Source organism: Rattus norvegicus, chromosome 2 (assembly GCF_036323735.1).
Source record: "Rattus norvegicus strain BN/NHsdMcwi chromosome 2, GRCr8, whole genome shotgun sequence".
NCBI lineage: Eukaryota > Metazoa > Chordata > Mammalia > Rodentia > Muridae > Rattus > Rattus norvegicus.
The window spans coordinates 35,250,521-35,258,493 of record NC_086020.1 but is presented as its reverse complement, the minus strand read 5'-3'; the positions used below and the strand labels follow the sequence as shown (position 1 = coordinate 35,258,493).

Sequence of the window (7,973 nt, the reverse complement as noted above, 5' to 3'; positions counted from 1 at the left end):
TAACCTATAAATTAGTTCCAGAGCCCAGTTCTATAACCAATGTCTTTATATTTTATTCAATTTCTTTATATTTTTAAGTTTAGCTATTATTTTTCTACTATTGGCTTGTTTTGAGTTCCTTATATATTTTTCGATATTAATCCTTAATACTTTGTTGCCATTGAGGTTTGCAAGTAATATATTTTCTGGGTGTCTCTTCACTTTATTCTCTGTACCGTTTTTGTATAGAAGCTGATCAATTTGGTAAAAGGCCATTGGTCTGGTTTTGTTTTTGTTGTTTATGCTTTTAATGTCATATCTGAAAATTGATACCCCAGACCAGGAATGCACAGTTGTCTGCTGTGTTTTCTTCCAGGCGTGTGCAGGCTCTTGTCTTATATTTTAATTTTTAAATCATTAAATGAGTCAATTTCTTCAGTGTGAGGAAAGACTGTTTTCATGCTTCTACAGCATGTAGATTTCTAGGTTTCTCATCAAAATTCAGCAAAGAGACAAGCAGAAAACACTTGCTGAAAGGTATTTTTGCTGTCAATCAAGTATGACAAAGCTTTTGCCTATTTATCCATGTCAAAACTACCATTCTATTCCTTTATATTTCCCACTGTTTACGCTAAAGTGTCATCTATAATTCTTAAGAGTCCGTGAAGATAGTTTATGTTCAGGAATCCAATATGGAGGTTCCTGAGAAGGAGATGGCTTGTGGGGGAAAGCAGAGATTAATTGGATATAGCAGAGAAACCTGGATTAGCTGCTGCATCAAGGCTATAGGTCTGCAGAGGGGATAAAAGCTGTGACAATCTTAGGAGTAACAAACCTGTATAAACCCTGTTACAGAAAGGAAAGCAGGCAAGTACAAGAGAGAAGCACATAACCCTAACCAGGAACAACATAGTGGAATATTTCTCCATTTTCTGTAAAATGGAGACCCTGCTTGTTACTTGATTTCACATAGCCCTAGGAAGAATGGCACTGTCCTGACCACCATGGAGTCTGCATTTTAGGAAAGAACTTTGAGGATAATCTCCTGTGGACTGTGTGGAAGAATCACCTGTCAATAAAAAAACTAATGGCCAATAAGCTGAAGCAAGATTAGAAGGCGGGACTATTGGCTGGGACTTTTGGCTAGGAGTCAGGCAGATTTACCACCCGACTCAGAGGAGTTGGCCTTATGAAACTGAGGTGAGGTAACCAGCCATGTGGCATATAGAATAGAATAAGTAGTTTACAAAGGTTATGAGCTAGTCGGGGAATGAGCAAAACCTTATGGCCTAGGCATTTATTCTTAAATAATTAAGTTCCAGATTTGTTATTCTGAGAATGAAGAGGCCAGGTAGAAGAGTTTGTGGCCACAAAAGTGAATGTGATAATAACACATAAGCAGTGTATAATATACTACAAGAAGAGCTGCACCTGAGTGCAAGACAATGACTCTATTTAGAAGGTTGACATATGCAAGGGGATTTATTCTTGCTCTATATAGATTTGTAGGCTGCAAAAGGACACAAGGGTACATCTAATTAGAAAGCCTTAAACTTAGAACAGGTTCAAAGTTTTGATTTCTCTCTTTTGAAATCATTTTAGATGATTATGGATTTGGGATAATATTAGGAACTGATAACCTTTCTGCACTGATTCTGTTATCCCTTCCTGATTTCAAGTTCTTGGATTGGCAACTACCCAAGGTCCTTGTGAAAATGACTGGTATGCTAACATGGATGCAGAAAAGATAACTGTAAATGTAAAACTAGAAATACTCCTTCAGGATAAAGACTAAGGAAAAAGGAGAGAAGCCATCATGTAGGCACTATCACGCTGAGGATTTCTACCTAGAAATAAGGAGTGTTAATTATGTGAAGAGACATCAAATGTAAAAATTATGAGTGATTTTATATCAATGAGAAGAAAAGTAAGGTGAGTTTAAATCATCAGGGACAATGATAGACATAAAGGCCACTGAGATGTGTAAGAAACACTGCGTGGGAACAGGCTTGGGTACAAGCTTCAGTTGACTTTCGAGTAGGTTGACCAGTGATTTTCTAAAAGCAACTGAACTATGCCAGATTTTTAAGAGATGGTCAAGCTAGAGTCATAGATTGGAAATTAATTGTCTTTGCATAATAAATTAAAATAAAAGATTAAATAGAAGGAGGAGAGTAGCAGGATGATTAAAACCAATTTTTTAAAGAAACGCAGTGAGAGGCATACAATTGAAGGCAATATTCCTGGCACCAGTGGAAAGGGATGAAAGATTCAGAATGCAAGATCATGAAAGTTAGTGTTGGAGTTTTAGATTTAATTCTATATTAGGGAAATTAGAGGAGTATACATACACAGGAAAAGTCAAGTGAGAAAAGTTAATGGTTAGAGGTCTATAAGAAGAATCAGAATAAATAGAATAAACTGAGCGTCTCAGAGGTCAAGGAACAAGTTGATGATGGGTGGGCATAGGCAATTGCTTGGCTAGATCCCTAATTTGAAGTAGCATAAAAGGAAAGCGATAATTGTATGTAGTAGAAGTCAGTTGAGTAAAAAGGTGAGTCCTGGAAGCAAAGGAAAGAAGGTAGTTTAAAATATTCTGTTTAAAAACAGATGCCAAGGGAAACAGGAACATAGAGTCCTGAAGGAGGTCTGCACGTCGGCACAGCAGGGAGAGAGATGCGTCCAATACTAGAGCACAGAGTCAGAGAGAGGAGGCAGAGTGACACTCCTCCTCTCTCTCTCCTCTTCAACTCAGGATAAGTTGAAGGACTTATCCTCGTAAAGAAGATACCTCTAAGGCCATAGTTTACATTTGGACCCTAGAAGCAGGAACTTGATAACTGGTGGCTTTAAAACCCAAATATGTTTCCTATTTACCTATTACATTATCTGGAGCTTGGGGGGAATTCATGACTCATTTGGTGGCTCAAAAATGTATTAAGTAAATGAACCAAAAAACAAACAAGCAAACAAACAAAAACACTAGGCTCTGTATTTCTCCTCTGCCATTCTTTACCTGCCCCCTTTGTTTTTGAGAATTTCATAATGCATGCAATGAAATATGATCATATCTACCCTCATTTTCATTTCTAATACACCGCCCTTTTGTTCCCACGTCAATGTTTCCTGGTCCTGGCTTAGCAGGTTTTACAGCTGATATTTCATTTTCATGTTGCCTTGGAATCAAGTTTCAGAGCGAAGGGTTTTTACTCTGTAGGAAATTTTTACTCTCTAAGAAAGCCTTTGGCAGTGTGGCGCTCTACAGTTTAGACAATTTTCCTTCAATTTTCCTAAGATTTCCCATAGAGCACACCTTAAATGCAAGAACACTAACTAATAAATATCTGGCCCAGAGAGAAATAATCCCAATAGTCCAGAGATGCAGAGAGTCCTTATCCGTGGGATTACAAGGAACCATGTCTGGGAGATCAAGGGCTTCCACTCTGTGTCCAGGTAAAGCTGAGTGCTTCTGTCCTGGAGCCTAGAGTTGGACAACTTTCTAGTGGATGGCAGAAGCAGACACCACCAGCCTCCTCTTGGGTCCTTTGTAATCAGTACTTTCACCCGTCATCACTATTTGCTATCTTGAGACTTGACTTAGTCGAGGTTATTTTTTTTTCTTTTAAATTCGTGTACCCACTCTTGTTCTTTGGAAAGCGTTTGAATCTTTTCCCTTCCAGCTTCTTAGTGCCCTGGAATTCAAGTGAGTCTTTTATAATTTTATCTTTTTAAAATTCACTAAACTAATCTTAGGTAAGAGTGCTATATTCATATTCGAAGAAAGTAACCACTGAGGAGTGAGCTCTGGCTAGGTGGGATTTTTAAATAACTGTTTCATTGTCTGTTTTGTAGTTCTTCTATGCTACTATTTTTATTTAAATCTTTCTTTGTAATTTGCTGGTTTCATTGTGGTAAGCTCATATATTTCCATTTTTCTATGTTGAATCTACTGCAGCTTTTATTTGCAATTGGTACAACAGTTACATAAAAATTTTGTTCAAAATTCAATATGTTCAAAAACTTCACTGTCTTTCTCCCCCTTCATGCTTTGTGTTATTGATGTAAAAACTGGCTTTTAACACTGTGTGGACATTAACAATTTTTGTGATCACAGTTACCCTTAATGCTTTGCCTTGTCATAGTGGAGCGAAAATGACTTATACATAACACAAAAGAAGTACATTACTTTGTGTTTGTTTATCCAGGGTACATTTTAATACCTCATGATGGTGCTTAATGACTTCTCATTTTTATGAAAGAACTCTCTTTAGTGTTAGGGTAGGCTTAGTTTTCTACAGGAAACTTCTCATGTACATCATTTTAAAAGCCTAGTTTCCCAAATTCAGTATCTGAGGGGTTGTTTGGATTTGTAGAAATAAAATTACTTGGAATCAGTTTGGTTTTGGGTTTTATATTTATCAGGTGAGTATAGGACAGCCTATATCCTAGCTGTTCCTCGATACTAACAATGCCTTTCTGAGGATACTCACGATGTCCTATGGGTCAGGGCCACTCAGTCTTTGTTTTGCCTACATGCACTGCACAAATCAGCGCTCAACGACTTGCAGGGACAAGTGAACACCCAAACATTTTCCTATGCACACGCAAGTCAATATTTAAGCATCTTCTCCACATGACTGCACAAGTCAACTCTTAATCAAAGACTTACATTTACTCTCTGTGAACTTTGACATTTCTCTAACACACATGTCTCTCTCTGTGTTAGTAGTTTGCCCTGAAAAGTCTAGCCACCTACCTGAATTCTGTCTCCCCAGTTTTGGGACAGTGTCTGATTCTGGTTACATACCTCCTTCCTATTTTGCAGGCTGGAAAATGTCCAGGCTGCAAAATGGGGCATTCATAGGACTTGAATTCTTTTCTCACTCCTAAGTATCATTGCATTATTTTGCCTATTGTCCAGTGTTTGAAACTAGTCCGGTTTCCTAGTTATTTAAGTCTATTCATTACACTAGGGCTGTGATCAGAAATTCTTCCATATCTCAACCCTCTTAAACTGCAATGCAATCAATTAATGCATTCAGCAATTTGCCATTTCTGAGCTTTATCTTATAAAGTGAATACATATACACATATTCATGAGTGCCGAGGTTTCAAGGACATGCTATTGATGTACAGCAGCAAAACACATCTTTGTAAGTGAGATTTCAAAGTTAGCACACAAAGGAATGGGTTTATTCATTAGGCTTTCACGCCTTGCCTTTGTCCTTTTTTGTCCCACTTCCTGACACCTCTTCCTTGGTCCCCCTATCCCTTCTTGCTCTCCTACCTTTGTAGGCATGCAAATTGAAAGCTAAGGTTTGCATATGAGAAGACATGTTTGCTTAATTTTTTGTTTCCAGAATCTGGCTTATTTCTCTTAACATAATGATTTCCAGTTCCATGTAGTTTTCTAAAATATTATAATTTTATTTTTTATAGCAGAATAAAATTCCATTGTACATACATACCACACTATCTTTAATTTTTTTTTAAACACACATAAAATGTTTAACTAATTTCTCTCTCTCCTTAGCAGTCATTAGTTGCCTGCCATTCTTTGTCTAGGGCTGGAACCCAATGAAATTCCCCCCTTCCACCTTGGCATGTCTATTGATATTACCATCATTCCCATCTTGTTTGTGCAGTCATTTATAGGAAAGATGTTTTCACAGCAAGCTCTCTGGTATCCAGATTCTTACAGTCTTTTGTACTCTCTTCTATGATGTTCTCTGAACCACTGATGCAGGGTCTGTAATGTGGATGTCTGTACCCATTGGATCCTGGCTTTCCACGATCTGTTGATCTCTTCATTGTGAAGTTGGCTAGGTTTCTAGTGTGAGGCATGATATTGCTCTTTCCCTCTTATTCAGAGGGCCTTAAATCCAATTAGAGAGTTGTTGGTTACTACCAGCACGTGAGTGCCACTTACTGAACTCCTACAGATATCTTGCTTGTCCTGTTGTTCATTGTGACTTAAAGATGTTGAGGCTGGGTATGATTATTAATTGTTTCCCTCCCTTGGAAGCATCCATCATATTTTCAGGTACCATGGAAGCTAGACTGCAGGAAGAAAAATTTCCACCTGGAGCTCACAGGCAGGTACAAGTAAAGCATGATGGAAACAGATGGCTTCTACAAAAGTAGGGAAGTGTTTGATGCAGCTGAACAGTACCACAGGAGGAGATGACTTGCCTTAAACTTCAGTCATGAGAGGTTCTTTTTGCCCTGGACACTCCCAGAGAGGCAGGGCACCAGTGCAGAAAGGGACAACCTGACTGGAAGATTTTCAGACCTAGGATTTGAAGGGAAATGCATTAAGGAGCTCAGCACTCAAGATTCACGAGGTTGACTTCAAGCCATGTAGATGCCAATTGCTTCCTGTGTGTCTTCCTGAGCCACCACGGGGAAGGCAACCACATTTATGCAGATGACACCAAAATTGAAACTGGTTTGTTCAAAGGAGACAAGTGCCAGAGCCTGGTTGGAAAACCCAAGATATTTATCATTCAGGCCTGTCAGGGCAACCAACATGATGTGCCTGTGGTTCCTCTGGACATGGTGGATTATCAGACAGACAAGCACAACAACACGACCCAGGCGGATGCTGCCTCCGTGTACACTCTGCGTGCCTGCGCAGACATTCTCATGTTGTTACTGTGTTACAGAAGGTATTACTGTCACCAAGAAACTGTGAACCGCAATCGGCAAGAAACATCAATGCTCACCAAAAATCTGCATTTCTGTCCCAAACCTAGTAAGTAGGGCCATCTGACTTGCATATATTTTACACACATTTCCCTTTTCTACAGAGGCCAGCTGGTCAAAGAATTTTGTCCATCAATGTAAACTGTTTTAATTTTTAAGATGCCATAGAAAAGTAATGTTTTGCATTCGTTATTTTTTAATCATGTTGGCCATGGTGAAAGGGCTAAAAAGAATTCTCAGGAAATTACTATGCATAAATGTCTGCTACATTTATTGCATTTTTAGTAAACTGCAAGATTACTCAAAATGCTAACTACTTTGCCTTACCTTTTGTCACACTATTTATTCAAGTTTATTGTATAATGTTTTTAAAGATTTTTGAAATCAAGAATGAGATTGTTAATAAAATGTTTTTTAAAAAAAAGAAAAAAGAAAAAGAAAAATTTCAAGCTAGATCCAGCTGTACTCATTCAGGTTCTGTGTCCCAATTATATGGTCTCTTAAGCAATATGGGCATAGCCTCATGTCCTGAGAGGCGAACAAGGGCTGCATTCATAGTCTATATTGTTTTGGGAGTCACCTGGACCAAAATGACTGTATTAGTGTTTTCTAGAACAACAGATTCTATAGAATGAGAGGGAGGGGGCATTTATTAGAATGGTCTACAAGCTGTGATCTAGCTAATCTAGCAATCCACACACTGAAAGTCTGAGAATCTAATAGTTGTACATTCCATGATGCTGCATGTTTTAGCTGGTCTTCAATGTATGCATGTGTTCCAACACGTATGTCCTAATGCCACTGAAGGAATGGACTCACCAACAAAAGCACAAGTGGACACACAAAGAGAAGGGGCTTCCTTCTTAACATCTTCTATATAGGCTGCCAGTAGAAGGTTAAGGCTATATTAAAGGTTGATCTTCCCACCCCAAAAGATCTGGATTAAGAGTGGGTCTTCCCATTTCAAAATATTTAATTACGGGGGAAAAAGTCTCTCACAGGTATCCCCAGATCTTGGGTTTTGGTTAATTTCTGCTGTTGTCAAGTTGACAAACAAAAATAAACACTACAGTGACCAACCTTTGCAAAGGAACCTTCTCATGCCTGGTACTGGGGGGTTTAATTGTCTATGGTTCTTGTGGGGAGTGTTGTCAGCTCAAATAGCAGAATTTCTTGCATGCCTATGCGTGTGTGTGTGTGTGTGTGTGTGTGTGTGTGTGTGTGTGTGTAAAGGAAGATTTTACAGAAAAGTTTCAGAGACTGACTAGAAAATATACTGTAAATTTAGA

General features: G+C 38.5%; 1 pseudogene; it reads left to right on the top strand.

The window, feature by feature from the left end:
• Positions 1–236: 236 nt before the first annotated feature.
• Positions 237–7,003, top strand: Casp6-ps3 (caspase 6, pseudogene 3; annotated as a pseudogene).
• The last annotated feature ends 970 nt before the right edge of the window (positions 7,004–7,973 follow it).